At 43.6% G+C, this 15158-nt stretch overlaps 2 long non-coding RNA genes across 2 annotated transcripts in view; both read left to right on the top strand.

Annotated features, from left to right (window-relative positions):
• The window catches only part of LOC143902349 (uncharacterized), a 44365-nt gene that overhangs the window by 18929 nt on the left and 10278 nt on the right, over positions 1-15158 (top strand). The window lies entirely within an intron of this gene.
• LOC143902347 (uncharacterized) lies at positions 1275-13679 on the top strand. Its single transcript, XR_013258336.1, has 2 exons — positions 1275-2212; positions 10996-13679. It is a non-coding gene; the product is annotated as an uncharacterized LOC143902347 (long non-coding RNA).

Raw genomic sequence — 15158 nt, 5'->3', positions numbered from 1 at the left:
TTTAACACTTGCCGTGATTCTTTTACGATTTTCTATATCCGAACGGTTTTCTCGCCACGCAATTTTTTATAATTGAAGCTAATGCAATAAGATATCAATTATCTTATCAGTTATCTACTGTCAGGTAATGAGCAAAAATTTTCTTATTGTGTTTTAGGATTGACATAAATTTTCCTATGTCGAATGCAGAAATACAATAATTTATAGCTCCGGTACCTCCGGTCAATATAGCATAAATTTATTTGTAACAATTTAAAATTTTAATCGTGGCTTCCTCTCAACAATGTTAATAATAACAATTTTGTGACAACATATTTTTACTTGTAAGTTTGTAAAATTTGTTAACTTCATTTACTTTTTGAAACGACAACGTAAAAAAATGCATAATATATACATACGTATATAGTCATGTAAATCAAATGTAGGAAAATCGTTAACTTTGTGGTATGCCGTAGCTCGAGGACATGGTTTCTAAAATAATAACTTCTCGATCGATTTCGCGTGAGGTCAATGAATCCATCCTACTACCTAACGCTAGAAATAGTGTTAGAGGACAATGTAGCAGTTCCGCCAACGCTTTTGATAATGAAACAGCTTCGACTCACGCAACGTATTTAAAATTTAAAATATTTTTACGTATTATTACAATAACATAATATTTGTGCGAGTAACAAATATGAGCCAAATTTTTTATTCGCAAAACCGCAACAAGTTGAAAGTGAATAAAAATATCAGGCTTATATTACTGTAAATTATACGTCGTTTTTTCAAGAAGTTTTGAATCGGCTATATGCATTCAGGCCATATATTTCACGACCCATATATTCCGTTTATTCGAAACCCGAACAAAACAGTCCCTTTTCTGAACAGATATTTGGACATTACATATAGCATATCGGATCTTAAAATGTGCTGATAGCCTCACGTCTAACTATCTAGTTTAATAATCATCGTTTACCGTTGACGACTAATTCTGATTTGAAAAATTCCTGTGGATCCATCCGCGGTACCTCCTCTCTTTCGAGAGTTTCTCCTTTCTTTTGGTCTGGCGAATCCCACTTTTCTCCCCACGTGAGGCCCAGTGCGAACACGTGGAGGTTGGGCTTACGAACCGAACGATATATCGGGGGAAATTTTCCGAAAGCTCGGTCGGAGTGCCAATTGCCGCTGTAGCCGACAGCAACGGCCAATCGCCGTTGCCCCTAGTCGGACAGGTGGGGGCCCGCCGAGACTTAAGCGAGGCCACTCGCCGTGGAGCTGTCAGAGCTCTGTGGGGCACGGTCACGCACACACGGCAGCCGGTCCCTTCAGTTTTTCCGGTAGCGTCCGCCTCCTCGATCGTCGTCTCCGGATTGCGTGATATTCTTTGCGATTCATTCACCGTTTCCCGATCGATCTGCCACACTTGAGACCGCAGGCCATTTCGTGGATCACATCGACTATCATTCCGTTCGCGTACCGTCATTTCATTTGACGAGATCATCTTGAAGATTTCCGATAATTCAGGACATTTCAGAGCTGCCGTTTTCACGGGATCGCACGGGCTACTTGAAGTGTCAGAAGTGTCTGTAACGCTCTGCTAGCTTTCCAAGGGAGCCGAGTAAGAAGATATGGCTCGGCAGTTGGACCCCACCGGTCTCTACTGAAGACGTTTTTCTTCGCGATCAAGCAACTACATACTTCCGCTTTCAGTGTTGTTGAAGATCATTATCGTCGACATGGCAGCAGGAGGATTGGACCCCACCGGTCTGTATTGAAGTGCTGTCGAATAACTGCGTTTCTCAAGACCGCTCATACATATATCCATATCTCTCCGAATATATCTTTCGATTGACTTTCAATTAAAATTGTGCAACATGGCTGGACTTGATCCAACCGGTCAGTATTGAGAAGGTGAAGGAAGGTCCCGAAGAATCGAGGAAGTAGGAAAGAGTTTCGAGAGATATCTCAAGGTCACGACATGGCTGCTACCGGAGGTCTAGATCCGACCGGACAGTACTGAGATATCAAAACCTCCGAAATTCGGAGGAAACATCCTTGTAGATTGGTGATAACTGACATCAATGATGGAAGAAGTGAGAGGAAGAGAGGAAGTCTCATCTTCCAACCTAAGGAGACTGAGATGGAGCATCCATATTCGTAAGGGACGACATCGGACATTCCTTGTAAATGTGGAATGTCAATGAAGATGCCGAATCTGCCTACGTACAGGGTGAGTGTTTCTTGTCTTATTTAATTGAAATATTCGAAATTAATATTAGCTGCGTAGCTAGATTATTACGCGATGTCAGTTTTAATCGCAATTGTTCGACCGATCTGCTTCGATTGTACTAGCTTTATTGGACCCTGTCTCAATTACTACAACATAACTTGTCTATTCTCGCACGTGTTTGTCATGGTTACATAATCTATGAGAGTGATTTGCTCGAGCTTGCGATCAGGTCGCGACTGCTCGCGACTGCGACTATTCGCGAGCTTCTCTTTCGGCGGTCAACCCTCTCTCACCTCCGCGAGCCTTGCTCCTTCTCACTCCGCGATTCACCTTCTCTTCCTACCATCTCCGACGTAACCGTGGTCGCGTCGAGATTGCAAAAGAAGGGAGAAAGATTTCTTCAAAGATGACCCGCGCATGACCGACGATCCAAAAGGAGGAGGGAGCCAGTTAAGAGGAGCGCCAGGGGGAACAGGGCAGGAGGAGACTCACGTGAGGTGGGACCGCTTGATTCTTCAACGTTACGTCACCTCATCCTATATCGATACCTATGTTTGCAACCCATTGGTTACCGCGATCTAATCGAGATCGGTGAGATAGGAGACCCTTGATAGAATCCCGTGGTCGATACCGGTTGTCTAATTTTGACAGACGTGAGATTGGACGTTGGAATATACGCGAGGCAGCGTATCTCACTGCTGTAAATGCGTGTTTTATCCTTTCTACTCGGTTTTCTTGTCGCGGTTACAAGCAGGTGCCCCTCTGAGAGTCAGTCTAGACCATTCACTTCGCTATTACCTCCAGCATAGACCCGAATATGTTCCGGCATGCAATTAAACGAGCTGTAGCATCATGTCTAATTGCGACCATCTAAACCCACGATTGAGTATCTTTTTTATTTTTACTATTTGAGATAGATCCAATAAAATAATTTAAAACAAGTCGTATGCACATATCTCTCAGTTTGCTGATACATTGCAGCCAAAAATCTCTTTCTCTATCCGTTTGTCGATATATTTAACGATATACTTACGCGATCTTTTGTAACAAACAGAATTTCTAAAAGAACTTTTGCAATAAATTATATTCTGCTAGCAAGTTTTCATAATAATTATTAATACATCTTCGCATAATTTATTTAATAATCAACTACGCGATACTAATCACGATCGAAATAATATTCGCGCAAGCGATTATATCACAAATATTCGGCGCGTACCGGCTCGCAATCATGCATGCAATGATGCGTCTCGTCGCCAAATATAATCGTACATAAAATCGTACATAGAGAAATCCTGGAAAAATCGCTCTAGAAATCCGTCGCGCTCGACATTATCGACTTGCGGGCGTGTCGCGTCGCTTTCGCAAAGTCACGAAATTAGTCTCGGTCCCATGGGAAAGACAAGACCCCGATATAGTGAGTATAGCCGAGGAGGAGGCCCCGACTGACTCCTCACATGGCCGAGTTCATTGACACCACCTGAGTTTTGGGCATTCACCGTCTCGCTCGCGCGCACATACCGTCGATCGTACTCTCCTCGTCAGGAATAAGCGATCGTTCCTTCGCTCGTCCGTTCGCTCAAGTCAAGTCCGCTCGGTCAGCCACCGTTCCTCTTCCTCCTCGATGACCGTTTCGAGGGATCCCCTAGGTTTCGCGGAAACAAGCCGCGATATATGCCGCGATCCGTCATTGTTTTTTCGCTCGTTCGCGAATGAATCAACGCGATCTTTGCGAGATTTCCGGAGAACGTGCGTTAGTTTTTATGGAAAATAAGAGCGATATTGTCGACGAACTCGACTCAATCGGGAGCGGACGTGGGCAGATTCTTCAAAGTTTTCTTCTGCGCGGTTGCGCGGCTCGCATACACGAACCTCTTCCGGGTGCGTCCCAAACCGTTCGTTAGCTCTCGCGCAAGGTGTGTACAAGAGCAGCGCGGCAATTTACCGTGATTACTCGACGAATATTTGCACATTAAAAGATAGATGTATCGCGTTGTATTTCTATTTCAAAACTATGTAGAACAGATATATGTTTTATACTTTACTTTTTTTTTTAATTAAGAATAAATTTATAATTGTAGCTATGCGCAAAGAATCAAATGCACATGACGGATAAAATAATTATCACGTCAATGAAACGTGCCTCATATTATGGTCGTAGATGTATAATATGTATTAGATACATACATATCTCCAGATATCGAATACTCAATCTTGCGTAAACTTGAGACAATCGATGTTATTTTATTATGACAATCGATTATGGCGTAAAACTTGTATACAATAGCGTCGTGCACGTCGTTGAGAGAGAAGGAGAGAAAAAGAGAGAGAACTCCATTCCCTTACTTTAATGCGGCGTGCGGCGTATACCGGAGGCGCCGTCGCCGGGTGTAATTTCGAACCGCTTCCGTTTATTCGCCGTCATAATGTTTGCCTCGCTGTACGATCTTATTACTAGAATAATAGACAAATAGAAGCTGCAGAGATAGAACGTACAAAATGCTGCCGTTGCTACTCTTGCTGCTGTTGCTGCTGTTGCTGCTGCTGCTACTGCTGTACAGAAATACCGAGACGGGAAAGCAAAAGAGGAAGAATGGGGATAGAATGACAGGAGTGAGAGGGAGAGGTGGAAGAAGGAGAGAGATCACGCGTGACCTAGGACAACATACCGCGCGACCTGCATGCCAATCGTCTCTCTCTTACTCTCGCACGTACTCGCACATTCTTTCATTTCTCTCTTACTCGAACGCGCGGTTTCTCTTCCCGTGTCGCACCGCCGCGCCGTCTTTCTTCCTCCCTCTTACGCCGCTCCCCCTCGCAGTAATAGGCGTACCGAATCGTACTCCTCGTTCCGCGATCGTGACGCATCGGTCGTGGTTTTAAAACAAGGCGCCGCGATGCTATCGAACCCAGGCAGACGGGCTCGCGGATTTTGGCAGGCAGACTTCTGCGCGGGCAACGCATCACGCATAACAATAGCGCTATCGTATTTGAATTTGGTGGACGTGGTCGGATATATGGTGGCAGTTTCGGCCCACGTGCACGCAGCACACAAACTTTTCTCTACGAGCAGAAAAATTAAGACGGACCTTACTTAAAGTGAACGGTCAATGTTAATCTTTATTTTTTTTATTATAGTGTTTTTTTTCTCATTTCTCTTCGAAGGGCCAATTAATTCTTTGTCGAACACGTGTATGCATATGAGGAATATATATGTGATTCAATATGTTGCGTTTACGTGTCAATATGACAAAATAAAGTGTAAACGCTTACATTTGGGTATTGTTACTCGCTATTATATATATATTACATATGTGCATTACATTTTTATATAAATATATATGTGACATCTCATCACATTTCTTCGAATATTATCTCTTCGATGGACGATCACCTGGCAGTTCTCTTCAGAGCGTTTCGGAGCGATACTTTTCCTTCGAATAATCCGATAAGCATCATCGCACGTGTCTGACACGTGGTCGACTTGACCGGCAACATTATCGCGTATGAAAAACGCCGTTGTATATACTGGATGCCGGTCGGTATTCAACGACCGACATTGCGGCATAAACTGCCGCGATAATAGGATAAATCGACTCGGTTGCAATTAACGTCGGGGTGGGCGCGTGAAGTCACGATACGTGTTGAACGAGTGCGCAATATCATCGGTTTAGTGGACATCTCGAGCTAAAGCACGGATAACACATAAAGATGCGTTTCTACGACGCACGAGAAGAGATATCGCGCGGCATTACGATCGTAGACGCAAGACGCCGACTGCTCTCGTCGTCCCCGGTCCCCTTCCAATCTTCCTATCTTCCTCTCTATAGCGAGCATCCACGATCATCCTTTTCCTCCAACACCTCCTCCTTCTTTTCCTCCGCCATCTCTGCCTCCTCCTCCCCCTTGTTACCTACTCCGTCCTCTCCCGCAGTGGTCGCCTTTTTTTTCGGCGGTTCTCCTTCTTTTTTCTCATGTCCAGGAGATTCGGAGGTTCGTTCACCTTACGAGGTATCTACTGTGCTTGGACTTGTCTATTCCTATGGGAGCCGGGAGTATTGCCGCGTGGCCGATTATAGTCATATAGTTGACTAGAATAACACGCGATCAGGCTGTCCTATCCAAGATCACGCTCGATGAGCCACGCCGAACCGGGGCAGAGAAGTTTTACGTCAACATTCTTCAGATTCTCCCCGGTTTTCTTCGCAGTTCACCGCGTCTGGTCCGCTCTCGAAAATCCTGCATTTCCTTCCCACTCATGACGATCGCCTCGTGCCTCGTGTATAATGCTCAACCTTGCGCTATCGTATTCGCCATTGAACCGATTATAACATTCTCCATCTAGCAAAGATCGACGATCCGTGACGGAGATCGAGGAAAATTATGTTGCCAATGCGACACGACAATGTCGGATTTATCTTCGTTTGATCCTGTTGCATCATCGTTTGCATCGTCAATCTCTCAGTATATATTTGCGACAGCACGCCATCAACCATCAACCATCCACGTTTGACTCCTCCAAGTATGTTATTCACGCGATAAAGGAATCTCCTCGTTCGATAACCGCCGACCTTTCTCGAGCGAGCGCGCGAGCACTCGCGCATCGTATTTAACCATCCGCGAGCGAGCGGGCGCGAAAAAATTTCCGAAAGGCCAATATCGTCTGCATCGTAGAGCGACGCGAGCTTAGCTTAAGGGTAAATGGGCCAGGGCCATCGTTGTGGCTCATGCAACACGAAATTCCCTCGAAGCACCCGATAGTCCCATAGAAAGAACGATATCACGATTATACCAGGCACTCATCATCGGGCGGCATCTTAGGATGTGTTCGATGCATCGAAGGTCTGACCAAGCAAGCGGCATAATGCCAACCAGTGGCATTTACGGCGGTAAGACCACCTTTGCCTCGACTCTTTCTCTCCCTCTCTCTCTCTCTCTCTCTCTCTCTCTCTCTCTCTCTCTCTCTCTCTCTCTCTCTCTCTCTTTCTTCTTCTCGTCCCGCTCTTTCCTTCACACCCTCGCGCACCGTCTTTATCTTCGTCTCTCTCCTTCTCTCTCCGTTTCTCGTTCTCTTTGCTCCTGTCTCTTTCTTCGTCTCTATTTTTCTCTTCCTCTCTCTTTAGCTCGTTCTCGCGGCACGGCGCACGGGTCTCGAGCAGCAGCTTCTTTAGCGTTCCATTACCGATGTTCTATGGAATGCATCGGTCTCTCGCAACACCTACGAAGACCAAGTCCGCGGAATTGGCCTTAAATGCTTAAAATCCAAGACAACGGAGCTGAACTTTTTGCTTCTTTAATAATCGACACGTGTGTCCGTTAAAGAGACAAAAAGGTGCGAGAAGAGCATCGATCGTTAATGTTCCAATCATAACTATTTGTACATGAGAACATTTCGGTCAACAGGATTTTTATAGCAAAAGATATTCAAAATTAAATCATTCATTTATCGATAGAAAGATCACAGACAGATGATATTACATGTAGACTGATTTTATTTTAGAAATCTGTCTGACATAATTAGTAATTATGTTATGTCTTCTCTGTTAGATTTTATTAAGATATGATAAACTTCAAATTCCTTTAATTTTAGACTTTACGAAACGTTTATATTGAACATTGTCGACAATACTCTTGGATACACATGCATGCCACATGACATACTTTTACCATCGTAGTATAAATTTATTTAAACGTTACAAACATTAGTCAATACGGATCGTGTAATTCGATTGAGTAATACATACACACGCATCTTTTAGCAGTTTAAAACTTTGATAAAATTATACCAATGATTTGATATTCGTTAATTCGCGAATTTCAATCTTGAAGTTTTAAACTATATAAATGGTATCACGCAATTCGCAGCAACCGAAGTAGACCCTCAGTTTTGTGTTCTCTTACGCATAAATTTAATTAAGTTGCTCCAATATATCGTTGGTGTTGGTCTATGATATATTATGAAGATATTCTAACGACTAATATCTTTGCAATTACTGGTGACATCTTGTTATAAATGGCCAAGAGCACTAATGCTGCAAAAATAAGCAATCACGGCGTACTTCCTTGACGATTACAGTAATCCTTGGTGCGATAATTGACATATATTTATAATCAATGACTACGTGTCTGCGGATGAAAATGGGCCAATCATGACGACATCCCCATGCGGGCATTCCAACCGAGGCAGACTGTACAGAGGTCCTCTGAGCAATTGTACTCGCGTGCGGTAGCGCACGGCGCGGCCACGGCGCGGCGGTCTATGGTGATAGAAGCGCCGTTGGCGTTGGTGATGGTGAGCGGATCGCCTTGACGAGAAAATCACGTGGCCGCGGGAAATGACTTGTTATATAAACTAACGATTATCTCGGTACTTGTACATTGCCATTGCACGTCTAATCCGACGAGTCTGACACGGCCGTCTCGGCGGCCCTGCGATAGACGACGTGTCTCACGTTCTCGTGTCGCATTTATCACGACCGTGCAAGAATAACGACGCGGCGAGATAACGGATAACGCCCCCGTGAGCCAATCATGCGTGCGCTCTCGACAGTCTCGACTCGATTCCACTCGATCGGGAAATTCAATTCTGCAGAAGCAACAATCAAGGATAACTTGAAGTGTTATCGTCACGTCTCGAGAAATTTATTATTCACCAAGTGCTCAGTGCTTTCTAGGGGTTACGCGGAAGCGTAGAGTCGCACCGGAGGCTCGCGGCAATTACGGAGGATCACGCGAGTGAACCGCATATCTAGGGCAGCGAAATTTAATCGAACAGTCTAGGCCGCGATGCGAGAAAATCAGTGCGGAGCACTCGCGGTGGCAGCGGGTGCACGAGACGTAAAGATAGAAGTAAAGCCAAGAAAGTAGGTCAACGTTGAGTCAGACGAGTCCGAGAACCAAGTTCAGGGGCAAACTGCAGCGCCATGCCCGGAGCCACGGACTCCTTTCGTGCCTTAGGTTAAGTTCTTTCTCTCTTTCTTTCCCTTGTCGACGTGCACACGCATACGCGTGTGGACGCGTGTGGACGCGTGTACAGACCGCGCGCGGTCTATCTCTCGCTCTTTCTCGGGTCTCAGGGAGGAGAGAACACAAAGGGAAAAAGAAAGAGAGTACGCTACAGAGGAGGCGGTCTAACGGACTCCGCTCTGGTCTGCCTAGTTTTATTTTTCCGACGGACCCAAGCCTGGCCATTCGTTCCGTTCCTCTCTTGCCCGCCTTGGACCCTCCCTCGCACGCGTGCACGACTGCACGCGCGCGCGTGTGAGTACAAGAAGGGAGAGGGAGCGATCGTACCTGCGCTTCTCCTTATTTTCTCTTTCTCCGCGTTAGCTGATCTTGGCCTAGGTCTCACTAGCGCCGTTGCTCCCGCAGCCCGCAGCCGTCGTTACCGCTTCGAGAGTGCTTTCTCCTGAGCAAACTGGCGTTTCATGACACATTTTCGGCCGAACTTGGCCCAGAAATAACCGAGTTGGAAAGTGTAAGTGAAACCCTTCGCTCTCGAATAACCGTTTCTAGCCATGACGATGGTTCGACGCGTCTACTTTAGACGACTGTTACGTTCTTTTTTGAGTAGGATATGATATTTCATAACTTTCGTTAGTTCCATTACGGATTTTGACTCACAATCAATCGCTTGATAAATTCTCTAAAAAATTTAATCTTTTGTGGAAATCTATATACGTTTGCACTGGGATTACGATAGTTCTCGACTTTACCTTTCCGTTCCTCGAATTCTCTTTCACTCCTCCGTAATGACGCGCGGCAAAGAAAAGGATCGAGCGAGTATAAAAGTGACCTCGGCAAAATCGTCACGAAGGCTGTCCGGCGCGCGTGCGAGCGCGAGCTCGAGCGCGCATATTATGCTCGCTGTATTCTACCAGCCGGAAGATATATTATATCGATTAGCGATAAAGCGCGCCTATCACCTATCCACCTAGCGAGCGCACACAGGCGTAGACAGGTAGGCTGATGTGGTTGGAAGGTGGTCGGCCTCAAGTAGGCAGGATATAGGTAGCGGGTAGCCAGCGGGTCACTCGGCCCGTCTGTTTTACGTCTTCGTACACTGCAATCCACTTATCGCGCCGCATGCGAACCGGCTAAATCGCGTGCTGTTACACACGCTTCATAGTATATTATCTGTAGGAAGCGCGCGGACACACGCGCGAATGAATGGAAGCGCAAGTGATTCTTGCGCTGTTAGACGTGCATGGTGCATCTCGTGCAGCCGATGCTGTGCGGATATGTGTATGTATATGTATATGCTCTCTCGCGTTGCCGGCAAATTGTCCCTGAGGATACGCGATCGGTTTGTCAGGGCGTGGTTTCCTATGCAGTTTTTGCCCGCCTAGAATGCACTAGGCGGCCTTCGCTGAGATCAGAATATCCCGCCGCTCGTTTTTCCCCCTGCCATTCCAACGTACACCCATTTCAACTTCTGTTTTACGCAGCGCCCTCCGTAAATGCACTATATCTGTCACATTTTGAATTATTCCTACTTGCGTGACAAACCGCAGGTTACTATAATATCGTAATTTGCCGTATTAATTACCGATAACTAATCTCCTGCATTGACTTCAGTTGGATACATTGAAAGATAAAAATTCAAATTAGATACTTTGTTGCTATGTGTGGCGATGTACTATTATTAAAATCTATTTATATTCATAAATATTTATGCTAATAGTGTTCTGTTTGTAATATGTATACTTCGTATTACGTCAATCTAATCCTACGTTATTAACGAGCCTTGAATTAATAGAGTTATTTCTTATTGGTTGTTTTAGGAATCAATCAGCAACGACACCACTGCCATCGAATTACTTCATCGTTCTTATCTTCAATGACGAGGATATAGTGAAGTCTACTCGAGAATGGAAGGATCAGAAACTTTACACTGCCATGGAAATTCACCACCTAGTCGTTCCATCTCTTTCTTCATCTCTGTCTCTTGCGGAGACACGCGCGACTTTCGAGGGCGAAAAATGTGAACATTCGGGAGAGATCGTATTCGTTTCTTTTGATATTTGTGACACCACGAATGTTCCGCGATCCGCCGTGCACTACCGATGTAGTAATCACGACAAGATGCTCTATTTTTTGAAATTTATATCGCGCGTTAAGACACGGTGACCACGCGGAAACGCATTTCATATAATAAAACGCAACTTTGAGAGCAACGAGAAGAGCAACGCTTCGGCCTCGGTTAACACCGAAAAAACTTTTCTTACCGTCCGATACTGCTTTATCCTCATTATCATTGCTGTTGCTACTATTAATCGCCATTTGTATTGTCTGCCACAGTGATCGAGACATTTACGCATGCAACAACATCGCGCTATTACCGTTATCGCTACACTATCAACGTTGTTGCGACTAATATGATCACCGTTAATATATCTTTTTCCTGTTGCTTCGAATGTCGATGATATCGTCGAGCACTACACATATAGATTGAACAGTATAAACAGAGCTGATTATTTAGAAAAATCCCGTTTCCTCTCTTGGTGTGGCTCTTTAGTATTCGCGTTATATAAACTACCGAGAATTATGCAGTTAAAGCAGATAAATTTAGACGAGGCAATAAATCATTTTGCTATCGTAAGTAAGATCGATCCTGATTATTTATACGGAGGTCTATATTCAGCGATTTTTAATATTTCACATATTAAACACGCATATTACTTAAAAAATAAAAGTTAAACGTAAACACACACAGCAAGTTTTATCGAATTTCAAAAAATAAATGAGTATCAGGATTTGCGCTTTTTTTGAGTGTATACATATATTATTTTAATCGATTTAAATATTTAGACATAATATTGATGAACAAATTTTATTAAAATTGGCAAAAATTTCAAGTTAAGTTTGTTTGACTTACTTCTAAATATTGGATACGATTAATATTCTTGAAACTAAAAATTAAGAAAATGCGAGAATTGTAGCCAATCAGAAAAAAACTAATTCCTGAATTAGCTTCCAAAATTTTAATGTCCATTTCCAAAAATACTAATCGGTTTTCACAGTTTTATAATAAATTTGAAAATGGCGGTTTTCTTTGAAATCGCGAAGACTTGAAAAAGTAATATCCGCGCGCAGAAATCGCCGTTTACACAGACGATACACGAATGTCCAGCAAACTGATCGTTCGCGCTCGTGCGACGTATGGCGATGTCTTTCGAGAGTCAGTGCGAAATCGATCAGACACCTTCGTGATTATTATCGGGAAGCGATCGCAGTGCATACACCGGTTGCGCATTGTTACACATAATTTCTTTCCGTCGGCTGTATCGTAATGCGCGATTCGCGCGTTTCGAACCACGACGACCGCGTACTTTGCATTCCTCGCATACATCGACTCGCTTGGTGCGCGAGCTCATTGCAACTCGTTCTCGCACACGAGCACGTACGAGCGCACACGCACAAACACGGACCGAAGCGTTTAGCCGCGCTTTTGCGCGAGCTGGAGCGCGTGTTCTTCACCTACGTATATGTGTACGAGTTACCGTATTTCTCTTAATTACCACAACGATCGAGTAGCACATAGGTAAACGTTCGCGTTCTGTCTTTATTTCTTACTCCTTAACTATTATTCTAATTCTTATTATCATCTTTTACCATTATTATTTTTATCATTAATCTATTGTATTATTATAATTATTATTTTTATTCAATTATTATTATTGATATTATTCTTGTTTTCCATTGTTACTCGTTAAGTGTTTCGGGACTCTTTCTCTCGCGGCTCTTTTTTTCGTTAAGACGCCGAGTATACCATGGGGGATGGCGAGTATGAAAGCGAGAATGACGAGCGGGAGGAGGTAGTCGAAGATGCGTTTTCTTTTAGCGAGTAAAGAGGCGAACGCGTGCGTGCACGGGGAAGGATGCGAGTGTTCTTTCTTTCTTTTTTTTTTTTTTTGTACAAATGCATGTGCGAGAGACAAGCGGGACTGAAGGAGAAGCGAAGAAAGAGATAAGAGATATATATAGACATACACAATATAAATAAATATATATTTTTGTACCTTTTATCTCGAGGAAAATCGACACCTCGATAATCGAGACGCTCGCGATCGACCGCGATCGACGCCGCGCGTCCGACGGCGGTCTTACCGTATCATATATCTCTCTCTCCTCGTCATATGATCCCCGTGACCTTTCCCTATTGGAACGCAACGATCCGTAAGGCCGATAAGAGTTCGTTACTTGAGGTCACGTTCGGAAAAGCGCGTCAATAGTTTCTATTATTAATCGTGAATTGCCGCAATTGTCGCCGTACGTCTGAACGTTACCCCGACTAAGATCCACGGCGTTGGTAACGAGTTTCTAATTCCGAAAACTGTCTCTTAAATTAATTTTTCCTTCCGCTCCCGTGCGAATCATAGGTAGATCGTAGCTATTTGTTTTTCTTTTTTTTTTCTTTGTACAAGAAAAATGATAAATGCGAGAAAAATAAAGAATATGGAACAAAGCTGTTGAGCGTTGGTGATAGCCCTTTTTGTTCCGTCACCTCCTTCACCGCTTCCTTTGTGTCGGCCTTCAAGGATAATGCAATACAACTATTTCGTCGTCCGTGAACGACTTCTCGACTTTCTATAATTGAGTCATTTCTGAATGCTCTTTTTCCGCCCTCTTTCTTTTGCCCTGCTGCCTTTTTGATCGTTCTGAGAGCGAGAGACTATCGATTTCTCTTTATTCTATTCTAATGTATTATATATTCAATAAAGAGGTTTCTTTGATCTTTACATGTGACCTGTACAATGTAATGTAACACCGGCAAACGTACGAACAAGCAGAAAATCGTGTCAAACATAAGAGATCTCCTACACGTGATATAGGTATATCAGGATTATGATATAATCACAGTTTTACTTCATCAAAGATACACCAAGCTATCTCTATCTATAGAAACTGAGACATTTTCACAAGTCAAGGAACATATTTATGGGCTTTGATTCACCCGTAATTATTACTTACAGCTAAACGGTTAGCCTTAACTTTTAGCAGAAAATAATAACCCTAAGATGATGTTTTTACTGTTGGTGGTCTTGTATCTTTTGATTTATTGTTTTGTCATCCTCCGTTTTTCCATTATAGGCGATTATATACCAACATAACAACTCCGCGTCGCGATTTACAGTCTCACCCTCTTCTCGAAGCTATACAAGAAATTCGCGTTATCGCTGCGAGTATCGGTGCTAATCACGAGATATCAGGGATTGGTAGCGCCTAGGGCACGTGGCACGCGCACATCTCTTTTGTTTTTGCAGACCACCAGGCGACTAGGCACTAGGTTACTGGATTCTCTTCTCGGGTTGTTCGCTCTTCCCCTTCTGCCGGTGTCCCCACCATCACTATCCAGCGAGATCGCCGGCTCTCTCTCCCTTCAATTCTTCCATAAACGCAGGCGACTTATGGTGCCTCAGATGCGATGTGCAGTTTCGTCCATATCACGCCGACACACGCTGTTGATGTAGGGTTTCAATCCATGCTGTGCCTTTTTTGATTAACGATTTTTTTTCTTACTTGTCGCTTTTTCCACTTAACAATATCTAATCATGCGAGAGCCATTTACCCAGAATGGAATTTTTCTGACATTCGGCAAAAGAAGCCAAGATATTCATTCGCTGTTGCATTTATATCTGTTAAATAACTGTCACTTACAGAACTTTTGATCTCCATTTGAATTAAACTTTCCGGTGACATCTTCTGTTACGATCTGTTGATTCAACATTATAGCTCTTGACATCTCAATGTAAAACTCCGAATTTAAAATTTTTAAAGAGTCTTCAAAATACCGTTTGATCAAAATTTGAGTGAAATTAAATGTTAATTTTGTCAAATAATTGTAACTTAAGAGCTTTTATTTTACAAATAAATTTTCATTTTATTTTTGATCTTTCATAATTAGATTCATGGATCTAGATGATCTCGAGAAAAATTCGATTGG

This window comes from Temnothorax americanus, unplaced genomic scaffold (assembly GCF_048541705.1).
Source record: "Temnothorax americanus isolate GAGA-0224 unplaced genomic scaffold, ASM4854170v1 Scaffold4, whole genome shotgun sequence".
Taxonomy (NCBI): Eukaryota; Metazoa; Arthropoda; class Insecta; order Hymenoptera; family Formicidae; genus Temnothorax; species Temnothorax americanus.
This window is presented reverse-complemented; position numbering and strand designations above follow the sequence as displayed.